Genomic DNA, 14,995 nt, shown 5'->3' with positions numbered 1-14,995 from the left:
ACTGAAACTGAGAAGCTTCTGCAAAGCAAAGGACACTGTCAATAAGACAAAAAGGCTACCTTCCAACTGGGAGAAGGTCTTCACAAACCCCTCATCAGACAAAGGTCTGATCTCCAAAATATACAAACAACTCAAGAAACTAGACACTAAAACTCTAATTAACACAATTAAAAAATGGGTTACTGAACTGAACAGAGAATTCACAACAGATGAACTTCGAATGGCCAAAAGACACTTAAGGTCATGCTCAACCTCCTTAGCGATCAGAGAAATGCAAATCAAAACAACTTTGAGATATCATCTTATACCTGTCAGAATAGCCAAACTCAAAAACACCAATGATAGCCTATGCTGGAGAGGATGTGGAGTGAGGGAAACACTCATCCATTGTTGGTGGGAATGCAAACTTGTGCAGCCACTGTGGAAATCAGTGTGGCGGTTTCTCAGGAAACTGGGAGTCAACCTCCCTCAGGACCCAGCAACTCCACTCTTGGGAATATACCCAAGAGATGCCCTAACATACTACAAAAGCATTTGTTCAACTATGTTCATAGCAGCACTATTTGTAATAGCCAGAACCTGGAAACAATCTAGGTGCCCCTCAATAGAAGAATGGTTAAAAAAGGTGTGGAACATATACACATTAGAGTTTTACTCAGCGGTAAAAAACAATGACATCTTGAATTTTGCATGCAAATGGATGGAAATAGAAAACGCTTTACTGAATGAGGTAAGCCAGACTCAAAAAGAGGAATATGTTATGTATTCACTCATAAGTGGATTCTAACCATAATTAAAGGTCTTTGAGCCTATTATTTGTGATCCTAGAGAAGCTAAATAAGAAGGTGAACCTTATTAAAATCATGTAGTTATCTGCCTGGAGATTGGAAATAGACAAGAGTCCCAGGTAACCTCGGGTGCATGGGGGGTGGGAGGGTTGTTGGAAGGGGAGAGGGTTAGAGAGAAGGGAGTAGGGGAGGAATGGGGAAAGATCAGTGGACTGGGATGGGGGGAGGGAGGAAGAATGGATATGGGATCAGGGAAGAATATATTTCTACTAAGGGAGTCATTTTAGGGTTTACAGGAGACTTGAATATAAATGGGATCCCAGGTCCAAGGAGAGATCCCCAGATTGTTCTCTGGATAGAAGAGAGGGTGCCTGAAACGGCCTAGGCCCATAACCATACTGATGAATATTTTGCTTATCACCATAGAACCTTCATCTGGTGATGGATGAAGATAGAGACAGAGACCCACATCGGAACACTGGACTTAACTCCCTAGGTCCAAAGGAGAAGCAGAAGGAAAGAGAATGTGAGCAAAGAAGGCAAGACCAGAGGGAACCTTCATCCGAAGATGGATGGCGATACAGATGGAGACCCACATTGGAGCACCGGACTGAGCCCCCCATGGTCCAAATGAGGAGTAGAAGGATGAAGGAAATCAAAAAGGAAATAAGGACTGCGAGGGATGCGATCACCCACTGATACAAGGGGACTGATCTAATGAGAGTTTACCAAGGCCAGTTGGACTGGGACTGAACGAGGACGCGATCCAACCAGATTCTCTGAATGTGGCCGGATTCTCTGAATGTGGCTGGCCCGGAGTCTTTCTGAAAAGCCATTGCCAGTGACCCTGGGGCTTGTTTCCTCTGAGTATACTGGATTTTGCGGATCCAGTTTGTCTGGAAACTCACCTTCCTGGACCTGGAGGGAGTGGGGAGGAACTTGAACTTCCCACAGGGCAGGAAACCCTGATTGCTCTGAGAGATGGAGAGGGAGGAGGAGAGGGAGTGGGGGGAGTGGGAGGGTGGTGGGAGGAGGGGAGGAAATGGAAACTTTTATAATTTAATAAAATTACTTTCAAAAAAAATAAAAAATAAAAAACAATAAAAAAAATATTTATTTAGCATTTTGGAAAAACATCAAGTGGTTTCCATACCAGGTTTGCCACTTTTTACTTCCAATCACAATGCAAAATACTGGATCTTGAGGAAGGTTGTTTTTCAATTTTCTGAGAAATTGCTACAACGACATCCAAAGGGGCTGTACCAGCTTGCATTCCCACCAGCAATGCAGGAGTATTCCCTTTACTCCACAACCTCTCCAGCATAAGTTGTCATCAGTGTTTTTGATCTTGGCCATTCTTATAGGTGTGAGATGGAATGGCCGAGTTGTTTTGATTTGCATTTCTCTGATGGCTAAGAATGTAAAGCATTTCCTTAAGTGTCTTTCAGCCCTTTTAGATTTCTCTGTTGAGAGTTCTCTGTTTAAGTCTGTACTCCATTTTTTTAATTGGATTATTCTTTTGATGAACTGAAATGACTACTTTTGGTGTCAACTTGACTGCATCTGGAATTAATTAAAATCCGAAGGCTGGGTACATCTGTGAGAGATATTTCTTAAGTAAATAATTTAAAGTAGGAAGAACTAGTTTTAATCTGGGGAGACCCATGTCAATTTGAGCAACATCTTCAGGTAGCAGTCTATTTAAGAGACAGGGAAAGAGGCTCTTTGTTCTTTGTCTTTCCCACTCTACCTGGCAAACCATCCCTTTGCTAGCATTGCAGCCTACTTTAGTATTCCTGTGTAGACTTAAGAACAGCTGAGATATACAGCCCCGTGAACTGAACATCCACTGGAATTTCCATTAGGTGACTAACATTGATGGACTAGGGTTATCCCAGCCCGTAAGCCACTCTAATAAATTGATTTTATATCTATATTTTCTATGAGTTCTGTTTTTTTAGAGAATCCTCACTAATACAAAATTGATAATGTTGGCTTTCTTTTTATGTGTACATTCTTTGCATAAATGTTCAGTTAAGATTTTGATCCATTTGAAAAATCAGTTTGTTGGTTATTTGCCATTGTTATGATATAGCAAAAGTTTATATAGTTACGGATTTTAGTTATAAATACCTTATTACTTATATAATATTAAAAATTCTTACTTTATAACAGTGAAATTTAGTTTCTCTATTGCCTCTTGTAGTTTGAGGTAAATCTTAAAAAGAATTTTTGATTTGATTAGGCTCATTTATTTTAACTTCCATTATTTATGATTTTGGAGTCATATACGAAAGCTATCATTGTCAGATAAATAAAGTATATATTCTATTTGTTTATTCTAAGAGTTTTATAGTTTCCTGTTTATGTTTGATCTTTAATCTATTTTGTATGAACTATTAAATTTAGTATGCAAGTAAACTGTCATGTCTTTATCTTGTAAATATCCAGCTGTCCAAATTTCATCTGTGGTGAAAACTGTCTTCTCTGTGGAATAATCTCAGTTCCTTATTGAAAACTATTTGATAAGAAGGTTTGCATATAACCTCTGTATTTTATTACTATATTACTGTCTATCTTTATGCATGTACTATACTGTTCTGATTTAGTTAACTTTGTAATAAGTTTTAAGACTCAGAAATATATGTTCTTTAATTTTCCTCTTTTTATTCATTGTTCTGGCTCTTTACAATCCAACTACAATTTTGGACTGAATTTTCTGTTTTTAAGTAAAAAGGAAAGTCTCTCTCTTCCTCTCTCTCTCTCTCTCTCTCTCTCTCTCTCTCTGTGTGTGTGTGTGTGTGTGTGTGTGTGTGTGTATATATATATCACATAGTTAAGACTTTAATGTAAGCTTGATAAATATATTTTTATTTACTTAGGGTCTAGACCCTAGTATAATTTATAATTTTAAAACTTTGGAAATTATAAGTTGGAATGCATCAATAAGCAATATTTCTGAGAAGAAGAAACTCAGAGAAATAAAAAAAAATACAGTCAACATGTAACTGATAATATGAAAAATAGATAAAGACCACCTGTTACTGTCTTTGTATTGTTTTAATAGGATAGCATGAAATGTTGTTTAGACAATAACAAATATCCATAACTAAAATTAAGCACATTTATATCCAATGTAAACACACTTTTGGGGTTAGTTTTTTTTAGGGGGTAGTCTTTCTTCTTGGCTTGTAAGAGACCATTACTACACTGGATCCTCACAGAACTTTTTCTCTACGTTCTATTAAAAAATCCTGGCTTTGATGGTTTGCGTTAGTATTCTGGCCTTACACACTGTATCAGGAGGCTTACACAGGAAAATTTCTGTAAATCCAATATAAAAAAGAGTAAGAAATGATTAAGAACCTTGGACAATTAGTGATATTTATATTATTTGTGAGATATCACTCTACAACATAAGTTTTATAAACATAAACATAGACATCTAGACATCCTTATCTGAGACAGAGTGAGGAGATCAAAGTGGTTCAGGAAAAGATGTTCTAAAAGAATTTCAGTAACCAAAACCTTACCCACTGATCAGGGAGCAAAGATATTTTTAGCTTTAGCACACAACACATGAGATGGTGCTCAACATTCTTTCTGTTCCGTTCCAGCTCCTATGTACAGGGGAAAATTTTGTGTGCCTCTCAGGGATGCTGCTATTGGAGAAGTGTTAACTCAGATGACTTAGAGCTAGTAAAACAAAAATATGTCTTAGAGATTAGTACATTGGCGACAGAGCTTAATCTTTAGTCACCTATGAATTGAACTGCATGAGGCAGAGTTTTCCAGCTTTAAAATGCCTGTCAGTCCTGGAACTTTGCTGAGTCTTCAAGAACCCTGCTAGAAGCAGTAGCACAGTGGTTTAGCCTCCTCTCCTGCCTCCTACTCAATGACTGGGTCCTCTTTAGAAACTTAACAGCTTATAAACTAAGAAATCACTTTAAGGATCAGAGCTGATACATATATGGCAGTGTTCTTCAATTATACTTTATTTTATTTTACTTATATAATCCTTTATGAATGCTCAAGAAGTTTATATGTGTTTGTGAGAAAATTGGACATCACATGGAGCATGGGTGCTATTTACTTGGATTAAAACTGTTCTATCTGTAGAATACTTTTATTTCTTTATCTGCCTCGCACAATATATTTTTTTCTTCAAATTACATTTTAATTTAGCTATTGTATGTTTGTGTGTGAGTGTGACCATGAGTAGGTGTCATATGTGTGGACCTACAAATGTCACACATGCACCCAGAGGTCAAATGACAAATTTCAGAAGTCAGTTCTTTCCTTCCGTCATGTAGATTCTGGGATAAAACTCAAGTCCTTAGATTTGGCAGCAAGTACCTTCAACTGGCTGTTGTATCTCATCATTCTAGTCTGTATGCTTTAAAGATTTCAAATTAGTGTTTTATCTTTTGTCAATGAACTAAAATAATAGGGACCCATTTTAAAATAAAAATACCTTATTGATAAAATCTTATTTCTTAGACTAATATCTGCAGTTCTGTGATTCAATAGAGCACAGGCTCCTTCTAAACAGCTAAGTTATATACTCTTAGATAAGGAGTTTATTGGAGATGCTGACACTACTTTATTTCCTATATGGTGCTCTGAACTCACAGCTATAATAATTAAGCAATTAGGCATGACAGAGAGTGTGAGTTTCCTGAGATAATCACACCTCTGGGGCACTGCAAGTCATGATCCTAAGATAAGTGTTTTGGATCTCCCAGGGGTGTGATTATCAGATGATAACCACATCCCCAAGGGAAGACTTAAGACTCATAAAACAATCTCTACTATAAAGAAAAATGATTATGCTGCTGTATGCAGATGATGCTGGCCATAGAGACTGTTATGTGTTTGCCACAATTAATTAAGAACTGCAAAATGTACAGCATCTTAATGGTGCCAGCATTGATTCCAGGGACTGTGTTGTATCCTTACAATTATGAAAATATCGAGATAAGAGAAGACACTTCTACTTTACAATTACAAAAAGAAATAAATATTAGATTAAATAAAGTATACAGATTATACTAACAACCCTATTAACTAGATTTTATCCTGTGTGGTAAATATATTGTTTTTCACAAATTATTCATACAAAAGCAATGAGATTACTCTCGAATGTTGCACTTGTATCTTAGCATCTATTCATTTGTCAATTCAATGATTCATTCATCCATTTTGTTTCACTGTTTTGTGAGCACATATGAAATAAGTATGTTCTAGATACTAAAATACCTAAAGATTTAAGCCTGGGTAATGGATGCAAATACATAATTATAATACAACAATTCAAATAGTGGTGATAGCTTATTATTAAGACAAAGAAACACTAGAAAAACTGAGTATCCACAAAAAGGCCTAACCTCCAATACTTCCTCACACTTTACAAAAAAATCAATTCAAAACTGATATGAGACTTTGAACTTTAAAACTGCAAAAGAAAAGCATAGGTGACAGAGTTAAAGATAGGCACAAGAAAGGACTTACCTATTGAGATCTTGTACTTCTAGAAATAATAACTGGCAAATCCTGTCATATCAAGCAAAAGATCCAATGAAGGGAAATTTCAGATTGAGGACATAGTCTCACTCTCCATCTTCTCATCAGCAGGAAACAGCACTGAGTTTCCAATATGGCACCATTTTCCATGGGGATCAGCTGGCTGCTTGATGGCAGGCTAAGTACACTCAACCACTTCCATTATGTATGGAAGGAGTAGTAGTTTGTCCTCCTAAAAATAGGCATTTATTTCAGATATAAATTTGTCTCTTTTATTCACAATGTTTCTTCACATAGAACATCCATGGGATTGTAAATTATCTTCTGTTCTCACAGTAGTAACTATATTATTTTCTTTGACTATAGAATTCACTGTTCACTTCATAGGAAAAGTTCAGGAATAGGTTTGTACTCATTAACGTTTCTGTTATTACTATATCATATATCACATACTGGAAGAACAAAGCTTGATAATATGGTAGAATGGCTTTGGAAGTGACAATTACAGTAAAATCAATTTGGACAATATATTGAAGAGTTGAGAGTCACATATGTTCTAAATCCATTTCCAAAATAGAATATTTTTCCAAATATGAATTTTTATGTCCAGAAATCTGGAAGCATAAGTAAGAAAAATATACTTCCACTGCCCCTAGTGACACATTAAAAATAGTTTGCTTTCCTCTTCCTAAAACTTTATGCTCTGTTGACCTAGAAATTTTAGTTATTGAGAGCTAACAGCCATAAGAGTAAATTCAAAATTTAATTCACTAAGTGAGAAATTAAAGTATTTTGAAACAAAAACACCCTCCTGCAACTGTGGTTCTCTCTTTTTGCCTCTGATTCAATATCCAAGAATTGAGGTAAGGAACTCATATGGATTATTTATTCAAACCACCAAGGAGATATTGAAAAATGCACTACAATCAGGCATGAAAAAGGTTTTAGAATAAAGGAAATTCCACAGCATGTCACTTAATATCACTGTTTTATATGATTAATAACAATAGACAGATAAAAGACTACAACTCAGGAAATAAAAGCATGGGCCAGTCTACTAGGTAATAACTACGCTGAAGTACTTGTTGAAGGCAAAGCGAGCATGGGGTGGACAGTGGAAGAAGGTATCTGTAAGTGTAAAGCACAGACAGGTGACCTATTTCACAGACTTTTCATTAACATTGCTTCTTTGTATTGCTATGAACATACTTATATATACGTACATGTTAAGCAAATTAATTTCTTTCCTTTTTCTCATATTCTTTCACCATGTAATATGATTACTTTTTATAGTAATACATGCATATCACTAATTTTACCACATAATTTTAACATTATGGGATATAATATAAAGAGTATATATTATTTAGGAAGTTTACCTCTTTGCAATGAGCCTATGCTATGAGTGAGACTGTATATCAAAACATAAAAGCTTAAAAAATTTAAAACTTTTATTCTTTTTTCTGGGAAAGGACTTCATAAGTTTGGGTTTATATACAGGATAATTTTATCATATCTTATGCAATGATGGTGTTTTGTATTTATTTTGAAAAAAAAATTTGCTTTTTAAGAATACCTGGGTAGGTAGGCCAGACAATGGTGGCACATGCCTTTAATCCCAGCACTTGGGAGGCAGAGGAAGACAGATCACTATGAGTTTGAGGCCAGTTTGAGCTACAGAATGAGTACCAGGACAGGCTCCAAAACCACACAGAGAAACCTTGTTTCGAGAAACCAAAAACAATCAATCAATCAATCAATCAATCAATCAATAAAAGCTAAGTAGATTGAAGAAGACAATGGTGTTCAATATTTTGTCAACTTGACTATATAAAGGAATACTGAGATAATTAGTAAATCACAATTGCAATCATGTCTACAAAGAATCTGAATAGGAAGGCTTAGTATATGGGTAGAAACCCCAAGTGATCTAGAGTTCTAACGAGATAACAATGGGAAGGTGGCTCACTGACTCTTGCCTTTCCTGTCTCAAGTGAATGCATTTTATGATGCTTTTCCTGGTCACACAATACTGTGGGACAATGGTCTTGTACACTGTAAAGATTTGTCACCTGCACTGGTTTATTAAAACGCTGGTTGGCCAGTAGCCAGGCATAAAGTATAGGCAAGGCAACCAGAACAGAAGAATTCTGGGAAGAGGAAAGGCTCATTCTGCAGCAATCACCAAAAGCAGGAGAAGCAAGATGATAATGCCTCGCTCATAAAAGGTAGCAGTCAAGTGGTTATCACAGACAAGAATTATGGATTAATTTAAGGTGTAAGAGTTAGTCAATAAGAAAGCCTGAGCTAATAGACCAACCAGTTTATAATTAATGTAGCCCTCTGTGTGTTTCTTTGGAACTGAACAACTTTGGGACCGGGTGGTACAGAAACGTGTCAAGAATACCAGGGTGCCTCAGTTTTAAGAACAGAATTACATCAGTAGGCATCTGGAGACTATTCATGTTTGGCCAGCAACTGTTCAGTTTTCTCTTATCATTTGGAAGCTTCAGACTTCTTAGTCTGAGTAGTTTCAGGTTCCCTGCATATAAGCAGCTATTGAGGAAATTATCAATCTCTGTGTGATGGCAGAAATGACTGGATCCTTAACAGAAAAGGAATCTCACACTAGATCAGAACTAAGAAAACAGATAGGCGTTTATTAAGGGGTAGACTTACGAGGTCAGGATGTTCTGCTTGAATGATGGACGAAGATCATCTCCAAAAGCAAACCAAACAGCCAAAACGGGGCCCAGGGGCAAGCATACAGAGGAAGGAAGGAGCCGGATACGCTTCTGCATCTGGGTAAACAGTCCATGAGGACATGCCCCAGTGGGCAGATAGGTATTAGCTGTAACCTTCCCACATCAACTGTGAACATACGATCCAATCTAACAACAAACACAACAGACACACACACACACACACACACACACACACACACACACACACACACACACACACATAATGTATGTATATGTATATATATATATATATATATCAAAGGTAATATCAGCTTTAAAAAAGCCTTGTGTAAGATAAACCTATTGTTTTCATCTATAAAAACACACAGTTGATATTTTATGCAGATACAGTCTAATCACAATCTCTATAACAAACTTCTGAAAATAGCGGGTTTTGCTTAGAAGAACTCATTAAAACTCTTATTAACAACTCATATATTGTAGTTATTCTTTCTCATCTTGCTAACTGGTTATTAAAGAGCAATATAATTAAAAAATATATATGCAGAACACTCCATCCCACCAGCAGACGTTAGTCAAAGAAGACTGTGTCATTACATTGCAATTGTTGAGCAATTATTTTATGCTAAAAAGGCTGGCACTTTGTTATAGTTCTGTTATTTTCCTAAATTTTTATGCTTTCCTGGAAATTGAATAGTGTATCAACTCAATATTTAACCAAATATGAGGCAGAACACACAAAAAAAAGCCATGTAATTGTTGATGAAGTGAATGAATGACCCAATACCCAATGGAAACAGAAAGTCCTAACTGGACTCAGGAGATTGTTATTAAAAGGGATTTCCCCATCATGATCTTCATCCCTTTGCCCATATACTCTCTTCTCCCTCTCTTTGACTGGCTGCTGGAAGCTCAGTCCAGTGCTTAGCTATGGATCTCTGCATCTGTTTCCATCAGTTACTGTAAGAAAAAAATAAAAAGAAAAAAGAATAAGAAAAGGATATGAAAAAGTGAAGGAGGGGCGATAGAAAGGCTGCAGGCAGTGGGAGAGGCACATAGAATCACAATACTTTCTATACACGTGAGAAATTTAAAAAAATAAGAATTTTTAAATGTTAGTTCTCACTTTGATTAATATAATTAACCATATATAATATATGTGTACAATATATGTATGATCATTGCAAAGTATTTACTTAATAGTTTAGAGAATTGGTGAATGCATAATATTTGTCAATAGCTATTAGTAAATTTTAAAATGTACTTGTAAATTCACTTAAAAATATCAGCAATTTGAATTTAAGTCAGATTCTAATATTATGAAAATTACACAGCTTCTCTTGTAGTTGTATAGAGAAACAAAATTTAAAACTACTAATTTTGAGAAAAGCACTAACTAAATATGAATTACATACTCTGTCTATTCTTTTCATTATGTTGATATAGGTCAGAAAATAAAATCCATATTATCAACCTTTATGAAACATTGATATACCAAAGAATGCCACGTGTGCATAGCTCACACATAAGATTTTGTTAGCTCTTACAATATAAACCAAGCAACAATAAGAATCCATAATTCCACTAAGGTAATTAATCACATCTGCTCTTTGAACAATAAACTCAACACCATGGTTTGGCATAGGTGAGTCAGTTTTCAAGTAAACATGAGAAAATAGCCAAGACATAAGGTAAGGAGAAAACAGTGGACAAACAATATTGGGCAGGAAGTTTTTCTCATTATTTACCAAGGATAAATAAGTTCTTTGGAACTGTAATTTCTGCTCCTGAAAAAATAAAAAAAAATTAAATGATTTTCTTTGGTAGCCTCCAAATCCTTAAATATTATTCAAGATTGTTGCTTTCTTGCAGAAATGAAAGTCATGTGAAAAGCACTAGATTAAAGCATCAAACTGAAGCCTCTCCACACTGTTGTCTTCCGATTCATCCACCTACATTGTGTACAGATAATGCCTTTCTAAGGTAAAGAGAAAGGTAAAATATTGCACACATCACTGAAACACGTGTATCAAATAGAATTAAATCATAGATGCAAAAGTTATATGTGTATTCTGAAATAGGATATTCACTATGGATAAGCTTATGTTAGGGGATAAATTCACAAAATAACCAAAGACAAATCTACTAAGAAGCACCCCTATGGAGGAGAAAATTAAGCAGAATAAATCCATGTAAAGAAAGAAACCTATCTGTCAGACCAGTTCTTGGAAAAAAAACTAACATATTGAAAATTTTATATATATATATATATTAAAAGACTAATGCATTATTTTAAAGTAGAATATAGCTAATTGAATGAGAAAATAAGCCTATGATAGTTGATAAATAATGTTTAATGAAAAAATTAAATCAGGCAGTGATGAAAATTTAAATATTAGTACAATTTACATTTGGTATTGGGAAGAAAAATAAGACTCAGATTTTCCCACGGACTTCATGAGCTGATCACTAACAATGGAGAAAAGAATAACATGGGGATTTAGCTTCTGAAACATATTTGTAAATCCTTGCTAAAACCCAAAACAAAGCTTGATGCTCCATGGACTGTCTCTAGCATACGATGATCATCCTCTGCCAGTGACACGCTGGGCATGGATGGATATGGTAGCTGTTGGTCGTTGTCCTCCAGGTATTGGGGTCTTGCATAATAGGCTTCCTCACACAGATCCTGAAAGATATTTCAGATAAGTAAGAGACTATCTAATGTCACTTTGTCTTTTGCATTGCATTCTGGGATAACAGGGAGGTCTCTACATAAAGATCTCACAAATATTCTTCATTTTCTTGCTAACATCAACTCCTTCAGATATGGCTCTACTGTCATAATGTAGAATGGATTTTAGGACAGAGTCATATGCTTCTTTTTGTCCTGAACTTATATTATTTTCTCCTATGTTTCCCTCTGCAATATCAGAAAATATAGAATATAATGGAGAGGAGATATAAAATGAAATTTTTAAATTTTTCTCTAAATATAAAAATAAAGATCAAATAATAAAGTATTTTATAATACTACCACTTCAATTTTTAATCATTAATATTTTAATGATATGCTACCTGTTTTATATTAATTCTTTAAAGTAATTGTCTATTTATAATTGTAGTATAATTCTATTCAGCTGAAGCACAGTTCACATGCCTAACTATTGCCACTGGCCATTTTGTTGAGAAATGCAAGTGCTAAGCATCCAGAGACCCAATTCTACGTAAGTAGAGGCTAAAACCATTTTCTCTTCCCCATATCAAGGGTATCATTTATGTAAATTTGGAAAGCTAGATAAATAACTTCCTAGAAAACAACACCAAATCATGCCACTTAATTCAACTGTAATTTTTTCAGATAAAGGGATATTTCATATTCTTGTTTATATCTCATTGTGTCCTATATCTACAACTGATACTAATGCATTAAAAAGAAGCTTGCACAACCGCAGGGTCAAGGACACTTCAGTGTGAGAAGTTGCGCGGTTTCTTTGCAATTTTCTTTACAATATAGACTCCAACGCTCTTGCTACTCCACTTATCACCAAGTGTCTCTCAGTGCAAAACATTACATAGTGTTTTAAAAGTTGTACAGCCTTATCTCAAAATATGAGCACCTAGGCTTTTTTTGGATTATACATCTGCGTACATTTAATCATTCGCCTAAATTCTAGTTTATATGAGTAGCTGAGAACTAACTTTTCCTGAGGGAAAATTTTGTAGATGAGAAACTTAGGAGACAACAAATTTAAAACTGTCATCCTATCTGGACGACTACAATTATATCTCAAGTCAATAGGTTACAATGAAAGTTAATGATTTGTTGGCTCTAATGCAGTGACCATCTTCTTGTGCATAAGTTGCAGATGGTGGAATGAGGCAAAGACGTCAATTCAAAGATAGAACTGTAGACTCTAAATGATTCTTAAAGTGACACAAATTTGGCTTTTATTTCCCATCAAACTTTTTTTAAGGAAGATGAAAACTCTGCCCTCAGTCATTTAACACCAGATTCTATGGAATCATTTTAAAGAAGCTGCAGAGTTTCCTCTTCGGGGGGTATAAAGATCACTAAAGACAATCTAGAGAAATAAGAACCCAGAGAACTCCATGTATTTTCTTTGTGTGTCTGAATTTTACCTGCATTGAAAAAAAGAAAAGAAAGGAAAAGAAAGAAAGAAAGGAAGGAAGGAAGGAAGGAAGGAAGGAAGGAAGGAAGGAAGAAAGAAAGAAAGAAAGAAAGAAAGAAAGAAAGAAAGAAAGAAAGAAAGAAAGAAAGAAAGAAAGCAAGCAAGCACAGCAGTAGGAGGGCATTTTTATCATCAGCTCTTTCTACAAAATGAATTATGAATTAGTTCCTTTGCTTCTTTGTAGGATTATTTAATGGTCACTAGCCACTGGAAAAGAGTGGACAACTCAGCAAAAGTGGGAATCTCTTGAACCAAGTAACATAGTCAGAGCACAGCAGGGTGGTCATGACACTGGGTAGTAATTACCAGCCAACGTAAGACAACAAGTTCAAAATGATGGACTGAAAAGGTCAACGCCTTGTTGACTGTGTTTCTAGACACAATTAACATACAGCCAAAGACTGTATGTTTTCACTGTGCTGTTTCAGTACACACTTCCAAAGTCCCAGAGTACATTCCTCACAGCTCTTTCACAAATGCAGTGTGCTTTTAATAGCTGTTCTTGGTAGTGATTGAAGTATTATTTTCAATAATACCTTTCTCCATGGAACTCCAGGGTAAAAGCTCCAGAGTTTATGAATAGTATTAATTAAAAATCATTGAAAAACATCAACTTAAGGGGGGGCAGGGAGAATAGAGTCTTAATTGTGATGGGTAACAACAGAAAAATAATTATTTCAAACAGAAAAAAAGGTAAAATAGGAAAGCAGCAGGCATTCGTCCGTTAACATCATAGCAGAAAGTTGACAAACCACACTCCATCCACTAAACTCGGCTGCGAAACTGTAGCATTTCATTCTATGTTAAAAAAGCATTACGTAAGATCATTTGAAATTAAAAAAAAAAAGAGGTGTAAATGACCATATTTCTTTTTGAAGTTCTGAACTGAGGTCCCACAATTAAAGATATTTTAACCACAAGTTAAACTGGGAGATAAATGGTACTAGTATGGTTCATGTGATCACAAGGCAGATATCATAAGTGAAGTAAAATAGGAAGAGAGAGAACCATTCTTTGTTGAATCCATCCCAGCCCATGTTAAGCATGTTAGCTCTTGTCATCCCAAACTGACTACAGAGATATTATCTGCTTTTCTCTTGGTCTTAATTTTCAGCTTTGTGAGCCTACATTGGATAATAGATTGTTGAATAGTTACTCCACGGCAGTCTTTGTTCTTAGCACTTAGTGTGGACTGTTGAGTCAATAATACAGCCTCCTGAGGAAGGAGGTATTCTCATGGACTTTATTCTTCAAATGAGAAAATTGAGGCACAGAAACAGATTTACTTCCCCCAACAACGTGTGACTAGTGAGTTGTGGACTTAAAATCTGTGTCTACACATTCTAAACCAATAGTTATCTTTTTAACTACTATTCTATACTGACAGTAAATGAGAACTTTCGAGACCTAATGAGCATGGAAAGTTTTCTGTGGCACGTGCACACGTGTGTGTGTGTGTGTGTGTGTGTGTGTGTGTGTGTGTTTGTGTGTGTGTCTGTGTGGTGTGTGTGTATTGCCACATAAGAATATGTTAAAACCAAATAACTGAAGTCCAATCTATTTCAAAGTAACAAATTTTTATAACAAGAAAGGTCAGAGGCAGCCTTTGCATCCATCTTCCATCCCTTTTTATACATCTGTACTTCTTTTCTTTCCATTTTAAGTACAACTCTGTACCATGTGATTCCTGCATGTTTGTGAACTCTAAATATCACTGAGTGATGTTGAATTTTATTAATCTCATGGGGTAAATTAAGCATTTCATAGTTTTCTTAAATAAAACAAT

Source organism: Myodes glareolus, chromosome 7, assembly GCF_982192425.1.
Source record: "Myodes glareolus chromosome 7, mMyoGla1.1, whole genome shotgun sequence".
NCBI lineage: Eukaryota > Metazoa > Chordata > Mammalia > Rodentia > Cricetidae > Myodes > Myodes glareolus.
This window is presented reverse-complemented; position numbering follows the sequence as displayed.